Raw genomic sequence first — 14,950 nt, 5'->3', positions numbered from 1 at the left:
CTTATAGGGTTTATACTGAGTACAATATTGTATAACTGTAATAATTCAACTGTAAACCTAAAAATTTACAGCCAATTTTGAAAGAGATGCATCCTACCTCAGGAAACCGTTATTGAATATGTCAATTGTGTTGTAATGATATGCTTCTTCTAAGTATGTTGTTATTAAATAAATCATTTTTAAAAATTAAAAAAAAAAAAGAAGTCAACAGGGCTGGAGCAGAGATGGGAGGAAGGATTAGATGTTTTGGAGCAAGCTTGAGAAATCTAAAGGCATCAGATCTGTTTAGTACAAGTTATAGCATTTTCTTTCCATCACAGAATCAAAGGCTAGCCACTAAAGGATTTTAACTGGTGGTAATGTGATGGCTTAGCATTTTGTAAAGATTACTCCAGCTATAGCATAGAACAGATAGGTGGGGCAGAGCTCTCATCAGCAGAACACAGAGAAAGCTACTGATGGCAGTTTGGTGGCATTACAGTTTGATGCAGTTCAAACTAATAAAACTAGACAGATATAAATTCATTTTATAGACATTAAAAGGTGAGTGAGACCTTATTTGATAATATATCAAATATAGTTAGAGAAGAGTAGAAAAGTGGGCATCAACGATGATTCTTAATATTCTGGTTCAAGAGAGGGGAGATGGCTCAATGTGTAAGAGTGCTTGCTGTGAAAACACAAGGAAAAGAGCTTAGATGCCCAGCATCAGCATAAAAAGCACACAGATCCACACATTTACATGAATACACTGCACACACAATACCACACATTACACACACACACACACACACACACACACACACACACACACACACAAACATACAATTCTAGTTCAGGGGCTGGTTGCTCTTGCAGAAGACCCAGGTTCAGTTCCCATTACCCACATGATGCCCAACAATCATCTGTAACTCCAGTTCCAGGGAATCCAATGCCTACTCTGGTCCCTGCAGGCACTCTTCTCAACATGAGTGCACTTACATACATGCAGAAAAAAACACTCATAGACATAAAATAAAAATAAATAAAAACACACTGTTTTTAAGATTCTAGTTCACACCACAAGATACATTATTAGGTCATTCCCTAGTCAAGGAATCTTGGAGTGAGACCACAAGTCAAACAAAGATTATGAATTCGTTTGTGATGCACCAGATTTTAATTGACTTTGAGATTTACCGTAGGCTATGTAATGTGGGTTGTTAAAACAATAGATCTAGAACTCAAACACAACATCTGACCCATAACTGAATATGAAGGTTACTTAACTATGAATGATAAAGGGGGCCTGTGTGGCAAACGAACTTGCTTGGACACAGAGAGATACCATAATGGAAGAAATAGAAGTGAAGGGAACCAAAAATCTGATTTTGAAGATTACTGATTTTTAATAAATGGCAGGAAACAAGAGGAAGAGTTTTCAAAACAACTAAGAAAGACATATTAGAGGCAAAAGAAAATGCATTGGTACATTTTATCATGGAAACCAAATGCTGAGACATTTGTTGTATAGTATAAAGCTGTTAAGCATTAAATAGATTTGATTACTTCCACAGGTGATTGATATATCAATATATAAGTAGATGACAGATACACATAATACATATATACACACGTACATATTAGGTGGGTGGATAGATGAACACAGAACAGCAAACAGATTTCTATTCTGTGATATTAAAGAACAGGAAGATACAGTGGTGGTACAAAGATTGTTAATAAATATTAAAGTGATTAAGAAGCTATGTGTTTGTGAAAATCAGTGAGTTTGAGGACGGAAGTGATGACTGTGGCCTGAGACATTTTTAGAAACACTTGGAGACAGGCGTGTAAGCATAATCTCCTGCTCACCCAGTTACTCTGTCCTTTTCAAAGATTTGTAAAGCACCTATTCTTCCCCAAGCACTGTACTTGCTGCAATGTGTTCAAGAATATATGAAGCATGGTCTTCTCAACCTGGTAAGGAGTTAAAAGGAACAAAGTCAAACATGGCGGTATAATGTGTTGACTGTGCTAACAGCAAAGGCGCGGGAACTCTGTAGAGACCGGAGGATCGTTTTAGTCAAAAAAGCAAAATCAGAGTCTTGTATTTGGCAGTTTCAAGAATAAGATCAAGAGATAGCTCAGTAGTTAAGAGCACTGGCTGCTCTTGCAGTGGACACAGATTCAGTTTCCAGTACCCACATGGTAGCTAATAGCCATCTGTAATTCCAGTTCCAAGATATCTAATGCCCTCTTCTGGTCTCCGTGGTTGTGTATGCACATGGTGTACTTACATACATGCAGGCAAAACATTCATATATAAAAAAAATTAAATAGAATCAAAAAACTGTTTAAAGAATAAGATGAAAATATGATGAATTATAGACGCCTCTGGGAAAGATAAGAGGCATAAAAGATGGCATTCCAGGTAGCAAAATCAGCACCAATTTAATTAAGGCACAAAGATGTGGAACTACATGATGAACTGGAGATTATACGGTTAGTTTCTCCTTGCAAAGGACAGGGTGACAGACTGGAGATGAGGTTGGGAAAAGGCAAGCATGAATCAGATTCTAAAGGATCTTGTTTCCCATGGTAAGGATTTTAGACACTGTCCTGAAAAATCTCCATTACCCATTTGGTTCTCAGTCTCATCAGTTGTGCACTATCTGGAGTGTCTCTCTTCAAGTCTGCAAACCTGTACCAAGCTCCAGTGGAAAAAGATGCTACAGTGAGAACTAAGTAGGCAAGAGAAAATCAGCCTCACACATCACAAAAGAAAAGAGAGGGGCTGGAGAGATGGCTCAGCTGTTAAGAGTACTGGTTGCTCTCCCAGAGGACATGAGTTCAGTTCCCAGCACCCACATCGGACAGCTCACAACTGCCTGTAACTCCAGCCCTAGCAAATCTGACGCTCTCTTCTGGCCTCCACAGGCACCTGTACATATTTGGCATACACAAATACACAAATAAAATTTTTTAATAATAAGAGTTTCAAAAAAGAATAGTTTGGGGTTCTATAATGTAAGATGATATGCTAATTCATAGGTTCCTAGATATTTACACTGTCCTTAGTATGTTTAGAATTGTTTATGGAACTGCTCTAACAAAATAAGTAGATGACTATGACATTTATTAGTTTCATACTTTATTCCAAATAAATTAGTATGCATTCCTGTCTTAACTCAGAAACTCTTTTAAGAAATATTATATAAACTAGAAGAATGTATTTTAACTAAACTATCATAACTAGCAATGAAAAATAGATTCCTGATGGATCTAGCACTACTTTCCTTAGATTTTATTTACTTTTATTTTATGTGCATGAATGTTTTGCCTGCATGTGTGGAGCTGCACCATGTACATGCTTGGTGCCAGAAAAGGGCATCAGATCACCTAGAACTGGAGTTAAGTATGGATGTTAGCTGCCATGTGAGGTCTGGGAACCAGACTCCATTCCTCTGGAACAGCAATAAGTGCTCTTACCCACTGAATCATCTCTCCAGTCTCATAGCACTACTTTTAACAGTAGTTATGATATAGAATAAAACCTCTTTAATTTGACAATTAAAAAATTCACTCCACAGCCTCCCGCCTACTCTCCTCTCACACACTGTATGCAAAAGCTTCCCTATTAAATTGTAACAAGCGCACACATGCCTTAATACTTAAACAGAATTTGCAGTCACTAAGCCACTCTTCTTATTTCTCCCTCTCTGATTTAAGGGGCATTTAAGGAGCTAAAGAGAATATAATCTACTACATGTATACCTGCTGAATGAGAGTATACACACAGAGAGACCAAGACCAAGACCCTGTCTCTAAACTAACAATTTTTAAAGATTAGAGATACAATGAAAAGGGCAGCAGTGGACATGGATGAACAGGTATTTCTGTAGTAGAGTATAGAGTCTTTTGGGCATATGCCCAAGAGTGATATGGCTGAACCATATAGTAGATCAATTTCAAGTTTTTTTGAGGAACAGCCACACTGATTTCCATAGTAGCTACACCAGTTTGTACTTCTACTAGCAGTGGGTCAGAGTTCCCCTTTCTTCTCTACATTCTTAATAGCATTTGTCATTGTTTTAGGGGTTTTTTTAATCTTTGTCATTCTGACTGGGGTAAGATGAAATCTCAAAATGGTTTTAATCTGCATTCCTTAATGACTAAAGATGTTAAACTTTTTAAAACTATTTCTCAGCCATTTTTGTTTCATCTTTAGAAAATTACCTATTCAGCAATTGCCCCAATTTTTAATTGGGTTGTTTTTGTATGTTTAGTTTTTACATTTCTTTGTATATTCTAAATACTAACCCTCTGTCACAAGTAGATTTTCCCCCATTCTATAGGTTGCCTATTCATTTGAATGATGGTGTCCTTTGATGTACAGAAGCTTTTTAGTTTCATGTTGTCCCATTTGTCTATTGTTCAATCTAATGCTTGAGCTACAGGAGTCCTGTTCCAAAAGTCCTTTCCTGTGCATGTAGATTCCAACACATTCCTTACCTTCCCCTCTATCTAATTAAGGGTTTTGGGTCGTATGTTAAGTCCTTGGTTCATTTGAAGTCGAGTTTTGTGCGTGGTGAGAGATAAGGTTCTAGTTTCCCTCTTCTACATGCCCTTATCCAGTTTGACTAGCACCATTTTTTGAAAAGCTGGATTTTCTCCAGCCTGTATTTAGAAATTGGAAACTCCCCAGCTGTTGTCCATCAACTGATGAATGGATAATTAAGGTATGAGACATATACACAATGGAGTACTATTCAAGAAACCAAAATTAAGAAATTCTCAAGTAAATGGATGGAAGTGGAAATAATCATCCTGAGTGAGGTAACCCAGACTCAGAAAAAAAAAAAAGTCACATGTTCTTTCTCATAGCTGAATGCTAGCTTTGAAATCCTAGATATGCATGAGTATCAATTTGAAAATTCAGACAGGTCGCGCTGGTGAGATGGTTCAGCAGTTTAGAGCACTGACAGCTCTTGCAGAGGACCTGGGTTCAATTGCCAGCACCCACATTGTGGCTAACAACCCTCTATAACTCCAGTCCCAGGGGATTCGACGCCCTCTTCTGACCTCCACAGGCATTACACTGCATTGGGTGCACTTACACACACGCAGGCAATACATACACATAAAATAAAAATGATAAATAACATATTTTTAGAAAATTCAGAGGTCAAGAAACTAATAAACGGCCATGGGTGGGTGGTGGGGAGGCTTCCGGGGAGGGGTCATTGCATGCAGTGATATGAAGGAGGAAAGGGGAACATTAGACTAGGAAGGGTTAAAGTGGATGGGAGATGGGAGGACAAGGCAGAGGAAAGAGTACAGACAGGGATAAATAACACTAAAGGCATTTAGAAAAAGCCATACGGAAATGTATCACTGCAGAAGCTTCTTAAGTTATATACATATACATCATACAAAAACAGATTATAAGGGGTTATCCTACAATGGGGATAATGGCCTTTATATGCATCATAGAAGAAATTGTGGCAACATAAGGCTGCTGGGAGGAGCACAGACAGTCTCTTTCAAGCGTGGGACTCTTGTTAGGTTAACCAGGCTCCAGTGGATGGACCCATACTGGAGGACATTTGGAGACACAAATGAGACTCTATAAACCTTAATATACATATATATGTATATATATGATATATTATATATTACTCTAAATATAATAGAGTACAATAAGTTGGGGGTAGTTATAAAGGAAAGTGGAACTAGGGGAGGGGATCTAACACCATCAAATTATATTGTATAAAAATCACAAAAATTCAATAATTTTTTTTTAAATATTGTTTTTAAAGAAGTCCTATAAAGCCAGGCATGGTGGCACACACCTTTAATCCCAGCACTCAGGAGGCAGAGGCAGGCGGATCTCTGTGAGTTCAAGGCCAGCCTGGTCTACACAGTGAGTTTCAGGACAGCTGGGGCTACAAGGGAGACCCTGTCTCAAAAGACCAGAAAAAAAAAAGTCCTATAGGAGTCTATAATTTCTAGAATTGGAGCCCAGAACCTCAGAACATTAGCGCTTCTGGGTTCACTAGCATAATAAAAAGTGAATTCTCTAACAACCACAACAGCAAAAAGGTTAGAGATCTAGTTGACAGATCACTTGCTTTGCATGTTTAACACCCTGTGTTCAGTCCCCAATACCACAAAAACAAAATATAAAACAATAAAATGAGTCTGCTGTGATCTCAAGTTATTAATCTGAAAGTCAAGCTTACGTTGTCTGTCATGACAAACACTGACGAGCAGAGAAACTGTGTTCTACTCGGAGAGGTGTGACCTGAGAAGGTTATCAACCTAAACACAGTCTGTCTTCCTTCTCATGTCCAGCCAGCAGGCCTTATAGGGAAGGAAGGAAGGCCTCATTCTGGAGCTCAATCTTGCCCCTCTGATTAAGAGGTCAACCACATGTCTGAGACTTATGATGTCTGTGCCTCTCTGGTTAGCATCACTTAGACTCTTCTGTCATTCTCAGTGATCAGGATTCAGCCGCTTTTTAGAAACACTGAGTCTAGTCAGTATCTGTCAGCATCAACCCTGAACTCTTTCAAGCACCACCTGAGCAGGAAAGTTAACTGAGGGCAAGCAAACCATTCAGAATATATATTAAGCTGTTGACAACGTGTATATGTAGATTCCTGTCTATGGTACGGATTTTCTTGACAAGTTTAAGCTCCCTTTTGCCCTCATCTTTGCTCTTCCATCCTGAAATAATCCAGTTATTTTGCTTCTGAAGAAAACCTTAATTTATTCTATGAAAATAATCCTTTCTTATAAAATAAAACCCTTTTTTTCTTTTTAATCTTTTCTTAACCAAAAATATGTCCTCATACTGTATTCTACCTTATATTTCTCTCTTCCATTGAATCACTTTCTATAATTTTCTTAATATTTTATTTATTTTTAATTCATGTATATGAGTATTTCTCCTGCCTGTACATAAGTGTACAACATGCATTCAGTGCTCATGGAGGACATTAAATCCTCTGGAACTGGAGTTATAGATGGTTGCTAGCCACTGAAGCTGGGTCCTGTGCAAGAGCAGCCAGTGCTCTTAACCAATGAACCATCTCTCCAGCTCTGATTTCTTTTTATTTTATTTCCTTCATTTCTATCACAAGATGGAATATAACAGATTAAAATAGAGGCGAATCCAATTTTTATGACTTATTATAACAAATTAAGAATATCTGATCATAAATCAGTAAACTATAAGGTTCTTGTCTATTGTCCCTATGCACACCTTATTGTCACTTGGATTCTTTAAAAGGTTCTCTTACACACACAAACCCTTGGTCTCACATGAGTCTGAGAGCTATAGAATGCTACATTCCAGCAAGAACTGGCCAAGATAAGAGTGCGACCAATGACCTTGTAAACATGGTAACATCTGTCATCAGCAAGAAGAGAGGGAAACACAAAGAAAACCAAGAATCTTTGTAATTTAACCTTATAATTGCAATTTGGGGTATAAAAGGCATCTGTTCCTCTAAAGAATTTGGGTGAGATAGCAAACCATTTTCTGAAGGACCCAGGAAAAGAAAGAGAGAGAGTGGTCAGTAGTGCAAGATAGACAGGAGACTTGCTGTTGGGTGCAGTGATGGCAGGCTGGGTCCAGAGCACTTGTATATTGATTTTTTTTCTTAAATAATATATAATTTAGAGGCCCTAAATCTAATATAGACACAAGTCTAATGCTCAGCTATAGTCTGGAATTCTAGAAGCAGATTAAGCTTTGTCCCATGCTCTTTTGGACATTAAATGGCACATAAAAATAATCACATGAATTTGGAGTGCAGTCTTAATTAGAAACGATGTCCAAATTTTACATGTTATGCAGAGCTCCCTTAATAAGAGGTAAAGATTAGAAAGTGAAGCTGGTTGTGGACACTTAAGGTAACATCTTTTCCTATTTCTGACTTTAGTAGTAAAATAACAATGTTTAGAAATTAATGTAAAGTACCCAAAGTATATTACAATAACACATAGTTTTCTTCTGTTTTATAGGGTCACAAACATCACCACACCAACTTTCCAGGACACTCCCTATGATACTGTTGCCAGGGACGGAGGCTATGACACCTGTTCTAACAGAGCTCTGAAGCAGATGAGACAGAGCAGAACAGAAAGGTATCTTTAAACTGCTGTCCAAACACATAGAGGAGGGAAAAAATGAAAGTATTTTTAAATTAGAGACAAAACAAGCTATAACCCAGGAACAAATCCAGAAAGTACAGAAATTTGATTTGTTAAGTGAAGCATGCTGGTGACCAGGAAAGGTAAAGTCCCCAAATGGAATCACTTGGGTCCGTAAAGAGTTTCCTAGCCTGAACTCCTGGGTTCTCCTATCCAAGCCACTTTTAAGACTAACTCAATGTCTTATTGTAGAGTTCTGAAGCTGTCTAAGCAGTCATCAAAATACTAACCAGAATACCAGATTTCATGATACCTTGCCCCACAAACACCAGTGAGCAGAGGAAGGAATTGAATATCTAAGGTGTGCATTTTTCAGAGAGCTGGTGATCTGATGAGGCAGCTGGTCATCACCCCCAAAGAAACTGCCTTCCATCTTATCTCTGGCCAGCAGTCCTTATTAAGACAGACCAAGGACCAAGGTGGGCAATCCTTCCAGAGCCGTCTTGACTCTCTGGTCCAGTCTCTTCTCAGAAGATTGAGTCCACTGTCTGCCAGTATGACTCCTGTACTACTCCAGTTGCTTCCTGGGCTGGAAACTAACTCATAACAAGCCAATCTTAGTAGTGTGTACTATGCATATCATAAATTGCTAATAACACACATGTGTGGATTCTTTTCTACAATATGGACTATAAAAGGTGCCTCCATTATATGGAATACAAAAGTGCCCTCTCCATGGCCCCACCTCCTATAAAAGTTATTAAAGCATTAAAATATGGGAAATTTCTTAGAAGACAGATGAGAAAGAGAAGAAAATAACCTGGATGTGGTGGCACAGACCTTTAATCCCAGCACTTCAGAGGCAGAGGGAGGCGGATCTCAATGAGTTCAAGGCCAGCCGGGTCTACATAGTGAGCTCCAGGGTCAAGGAGACCCTGTCTCAAAAAGGACCAAGAAAAAGAGAAAGAGAAGAAAATACTAGAAAATAGATACAATATTTTAAAACCAAAATTCTGACTCCATCTAATAGCAATTCCCCATAGAGGAGAACTAAAATTCTAAAATGGGTGGGGATAAGATTGATAAAGGATATATTTTTTAAGAAATATATTCTTTTTTTTTTTGAGACAAGGTCTCTCTGTAGGCCCAGCTGTCCTGGAACTCACTATGTAGACCAGGCTGGCCTTGAACTCACAGAGATCCACCTGCCTCTGCCTCCCAAGTGCTGGGATTCTTAGACCAAGGCTAAAGAAAAACATATATCAGTTGAAAAGTTTCCCCAAGTGCTAAGGGAAAAAAAAGAAAAAGACACACACAAAAATAAATTAATTAATTAAAAATAAATAAATAAATAAATAAAAGCAGGCACCCTTCTTGAAAGTGCAAAGCTCCAAGAGAAGATACACAGGATGAACTACTGAGAAAAAAATGGAAATTAAAGAGGCTATAAATGAAGTTGACAATGGCATGACTATCTGGGATTGAATCCTCAAACATAATATATAGCTGTAGCTGTCAAAGCTGGGCTATTCGTTTACTTTTTCTACATATCAAGTTATTTAAATACATGGACTGATGGAAACAAATTGCTTAAAATTGGACCTGACAGACAGTTCAAAGATTTAAAATAAGCAATATTGTTCGACATGTTGATAACAGATTCACACATTATCAAATTTCTAATGGGAAAATATTCTGAAACTAGAATTCTGATCTTGCACACTCAGGTCATTGAGAAGGTAAAAAGACATAACCAAGCATTAAGAAATGAGAAATTTCACCAACTATATATCTTTATATTATAATTTTATTTAAGAAAGTTTGTTTAAGAAAGTAGAGGGGTGCAAGTGAGAATAATTCAGAAAACAGTGAAATCACGCATGACCCAAAAGATTCAAAGAAGCTATGTAAATACTTTAAATTTAGTGAAAACCCATTTCCAATTGTAGTCACAATGATACAGCGCCACATTCCCAGCCACACATAAAGACTGCAGCTACAATGAGTAATGTGCACATAAGTGAGCCAGCAAGATGGCTCAGTGGGTCAAGACGCTTGTTGCCAAGGTCTGAAGACCTGAGTTCCACTCCCAAGGACCCACATGGCAGAGGGGGTGAACAGACTCGCAAAAGCTGTCCTCTGACTTCCCTACCTGTACTGTGCTTTTAAGAAATATGTACATGGGGCTGGAGAGATGGCTCAGCAGTTAAGAATGCTGACTGTTCTTGCAGAAGGCCCAGGTTCGAATCCCAGTACCCACATGGTAGCTAAAACTGTCCGTAATTCCAGTTCCAGGGGATCCGACAGCCTCTTCTGTCCTCTGTGGGCATTGCACAGTATGGCTGCACTTACCTACATGCAGGCAATGCATGCATATACATAAAATAAAGATAATAAATTAAAAAATTTTTTTAAAAATAAAGAAATATGTACATAAGGGCCAGATTGATAGCACAGTGGTTATTAAGAGTACACATTGTTCTTGCAGAGAAGTGGAATTCAGTTCCCAGCACCCATCAGGAAACTCACAACTGGCTATAACTCCAACTCCAAAAGATCCAATGGCTTTGGCCTCTGTGGGCACCCACATTCACATACACATGAACCCACACAGGCGCACACACAAGAAATACTAAAAATAATCAAAATAAAACTGAAAACTATGTATATAATCATAATTTTAAAAGTGTTGTTTACTGGTTTTCCACTTTGACTCAAAAAGAAATGAATCATGAGAACTGTCACAAAATCCTGGAAAACATGATAAACCTTGATGTAAAAAATTATCGTCATTTACTAACCAAATCAGGAGGCTCAGAAAAGGGTAACTGGAAAAAAAAAAAAAAAGAATGAATGCTAAGTCCCTTGTCTGTTACTGCAAAGATAGTATCTATATATGTCAAAATGACTATAATCGTGCTGTCAACCTGCTGTTCTGATAAGTGTTGCATAAGTGAGTTTCCAAAGTATGAGTGAAAGGTCTGTTTCCAGATGCCACCCACCTGCTAAACAGAGAAGAGTTGGTACCCTCTCATCATGTTACAACTCCTGGTGTGCTAACAACTCTTGGTACTTTTAGGGGACAGTATGACAAACATAGAGGCAAACACCTGCACCTTTATTAAAATGACTAGCCCACACACCCCTCTCTCCAAACAAGTCAAACCTGAATTGATCAAGATTCTAGTGGTAATGACTAACTTAAAAGACATTTAGAGATCAGAGCAACACTAAACGATATAACAAGAACTAGGACATCTCTTCAGGACACCACACACATAACTCATGTCTAAACAGGTTGTAATGAGATGAAAGACGTTTACAAGCCAAATCATCCAATCCCAGAAGAGTCAGAATTCTATTTGTATTCTGTTTGAAGACTCTTAAAACCTAAGAAGAAAAGAGGAAGGAACAGAAGGAAAGGGGAGGGAGGAAAGTATAGGAAGACATAGTTAACTATTGGAGCAGAATACTGGAGTTGCTGGAGCTGCTGATAGGAGAGAAGTTGGTGGAACGGTTCAGGAGAAAAGATGACCCATCCCCATAGGATGCATTTTGAAATGCCTTTGCCATCTTGCTACACATGCCCTATGCAACCTCCTCCTTGAGTGCTCCTGTATTATGATTTAGTTTAATGGGACAGTCACTCTGGTGACTAGGTTACCATCATGGTAAATAGGGGAGAAAGTCTTCTTCAGGCTTGGAAGGCACAACCACCTTGCAAGGAGTGGTTTGAGGGTGGGAATGTAAAGGATGAGACTCTGCACAACCCCTAGCCAACAACAAGCAAGTCAGCAGAGGACCCCTGTCCTGGTGCTGAAGTAAACAACCAGGCTGAGCATCCTGGACCTGAATGGAGAGGACAGCCCTTCAGCTCAGGCTGGTGAAATGCTGGGCAAGAGCAGTTAACCTGTGCCTGGACAGACACTGTAAAATGATAATATTAGTTTTGTTTAGAACTACTGAGTGTGTGATAATCTATTATGGGAAAAAGAAAGCTGATGCCTACTCCTTCATGTAAATACATTGTTACATTGTTTTAGGTGAGTAAAACAGGGAGGCTTAGGCAGGAGCATCTCTGTAAGTTCGGGCCAGTCTGGGCTCCACAGAAAGTACCAAGTTGCACAGAGAGACTGTATCAAAAGAAAGGGAGGGGGCGAGAGTTTTAAAAAATTGTCTTAGCTACTGAAATTTACAGATACCTAGAATTCATCTGGATTCTTGTTCAAATGCAGCTTCTAGCTTTGCAAGTGGAATGGGCCCCAGATTCTTCCCAGCAGAAAGGCTGCGGCTACGGAAGTCTGTATGGGCTGTGCTCCTATCAGATGCTCCTTTGTTACTGCTCTATCCCAGACCCCTGTGAAAGGATTAGCAGGATCCCTTCCCTGCACGCTCACCGCCGCCACCCCTTCCCTGTGTCTGACCTCTGCCGGTCTAGGGAGGACGGCGGGTGTGCATACTACCGCACCACAAGGATACCTCCCGGTCGGTCCACTCAGGGGATGCAGAATCCAGACCCAACAGCTCCGCTCCAGCCCCTCTCTCGGGATGCACCTCGACACGCCCCAGGAACCCAGGCCTGCCCTACGCGACCCCCTAGGGCTCACGCACACCCCAGACCCCGACCCGGACCTGCTGCATCCAAAGAGCTGCTGCCCTGCGTGCCCGACCGACAGAGCACAGAACGCGGGCGGAGAAGGAGGAGCGCTCCCAGTGGACAGAGTGGACCGGTCGCTCTTCAGACAGGGAGCTTCTCCGCCACCCAGGCGGCCTTTTGTACCTTAGGAAAGGTTTCGGTTTCCTTTCTGTTCAGACACCAGTTAAGTTTCACTTAGCCTTCATCACAACATAATGAGGTTAACTTGGGGAAAGTAGCTTTTAGCATCCTCCTGTTCGGTCAGTTTTTTTTTTTTTTTTTTAAAAAAAAAAAAAAAAAAAAAAAAAACACAGAGGCTTTGGAATTTTTTCAAAACTGTGGAGGGAATTGAGACAGAAAATCTGGGGACATGTAAACAAGGCAAGATTAAAAGAGGCACGGAAGCATAATACCAAGGATTCAGAAAGCATGAAAGCCATGGTTGAGCTCGGGGCCTGGTTGCCTGGACAGGTATGGGGGTGGGGACAGAGAGAAACAGAATGAGAATGAGTACATGAGTTTATTACAAGAATCTGGAAATTGCTCGGTTTGGAGCTCTATTTGGGATCTTCCTGGACTAAGAAATACCACTAAACAACTGATAGGTAAAAGTTTTGGGCGGAGAGCTAGAGAGCGGAGGATGAGGCACCAAGGCGCAGATAGAACTCTCATTGGGATACAACTTTATTTCCCATGGGACACGTTTCCCTGGGGAAGGGAAAGATGTCAGCCCACGGGTTGTGAGCTGGGACTTATATATGGGGGCCTTAGGGTGCAGAAGAGGGGGGGATGTTTGGGGAAAAATCAAGCAGTGGGAAGCAGGAAAAGCAGGGCTTGTAAACCTGGCTCTGCTCAGTCTGTCAGGCAGGACTTTTTTCCTCTTAAGATAAGGGAAAAGCTGCTGTGTTAAACAGCTCCTAAAATGTCTGGTTAACAGGTAGAATCTGTTTGTCTTGTCTTTGGAGATAGAGGAAAGGCAGGCTGCTTCTTAGCAGAGTTTGTTTCCCTTGGCTTCAAAGGCCAAGGTGCTGATCAGCTCAGTTCCCTTTTTCAGGCTTCAAAAGTCCATAGGTCCCTGTTGGGGAGGGGGCAAGCTGCTGCTGTTTGAAACCCTAATAACAACAAAGTGAAAACAGAGCCTATGTAGTCTTATTTCTGCCTTAACGACATTTTTTTCTTTTTATTTTTTTGTTTGTTTTCTTTTTATTTTTCTTAGCCTGTTGACTTTGAGTTTGCACACTTACCTCCCTCCTTTCTAGCCTGCTTAGCTGTAGGAAAGCTATAAATATACAAATGTATTGGAATTCTAGAAAGGGTGAAAAGGGAACGCAGTGGTTTGGGTGATCCTGACCACAGTGGGACTGGAGGCTAGTTGGCCAGCTAGGAAACAAATGGGCAGAGCTGAAGAAGGGAAACAGCAACAAGAAGCAGTGAACAGTAGATTTTCAAGCGATTAATGTGTGAAGTAACTATACAGATACTCATTCCCAGTCTTGAAGGCCATTGACCATGGAGCCCTCCCTCATGGTCAGTTTTGGACCCCATCTCCAGTTTTCCTGGCACCACCACAACCCCTCAAGATTTACAATACCCTAAGAAAAGGTGGAGCTATCTGGACTTCATTGAGACCCATTGTGAGAAAGTTTTCTTCTTCTCAGAAGAAAGGAATCTGAGTTCTACCTGGAACTGACATGAGGTTTTCAACTGCCCCACAGATCAAAACATCATATACTATTTTCTGTTCCTTTAAGAGTTAATACAATTGTGGGGAGTGGGGATCTGGAGAAATGGCTCAGAGGTTCCCAGCCCCCACATGGCAGTTAACAACCATCAGTAACTTTAGTTCCAAGGATCTGATGCCCTCTTCTGGCCTCTGTGGACATTGCACAGACATGGGGTGCAATTACATACATACAGGCAAAAACTCTCATACACATAAAACAAAAATAAATAAATCAGTAGTTAATACAATTAGGCCTATTACCTGACTGGAAGACCACCATTTAAGAAACCTGATTCCCCTGAAGATGTGCTAAGGAGATGTGAGCAATAATTATTCCCTTAATAAGATAACGTTCATGTACTCCCCAGGGGCCTACCACCACACCCCTTTCCTGTACAGTTACTTATAGATCTTTACTGCTAAGCCTGTCTGCTTTTCTAAATCAAAAAGCT

At 40.0% G+C, this 14,950-nt stretch overlaps 1 protein-coding gene across 4 annotated transcripts in view; it reads right to left on the bottom strand.

Moving 5' to 3' along the window:
• The window catches only part of LOC103727156 (probable ATP-dependent RNA helicase DDX60), a 129,472-nt gene extending 116,598 nt beyond the window's left edge, over nt 1-12,874 (bottom strand). Inside the window, exons 1-2 of one of the 4 annotated variants that reach the window (XM_029559555.1) lie at nt 12,772-12,869; nt 1,852-1,956 (exon numbers count right to left, since the gene is read on the bottom strand). The gene's annotated coding sequence lies outside the window, so the exon portion shown is untranslated. Of the gene's footprint in view, nt 1-1,851; nt 1,957-12,563; nt 12,707-12,771 lie in introns of those variants that run through there. The other 3 variants (XM_029559556.1, XM_029559554.1, XM_029559557.1) reach the window with 3 other exon arrangements.
• Between the last annotated feature and the right edge of the window lie 2,076 nt (nt 12,875-14,950).

This window comes from Nannospalax galili, unplaced genomic scaffold (genome assembly GCF_000622305.1).
Source record: "Nannospalax galili isolate Female #2095 unplaced genomic scaffold, S.galili_v1.0 scaffold109, whole genome shotgun sequence".
Taxonomy (NCBI): domain Eukaryota; kingdom Metazoa; phylum Chordata; class Mammalia; order Rodentia; family Spalacidae; genus Nannospalax; species Nannospalax galili.
This window is presented reverse-complemented; position numbering and strand designations above follow the sequence as displayed.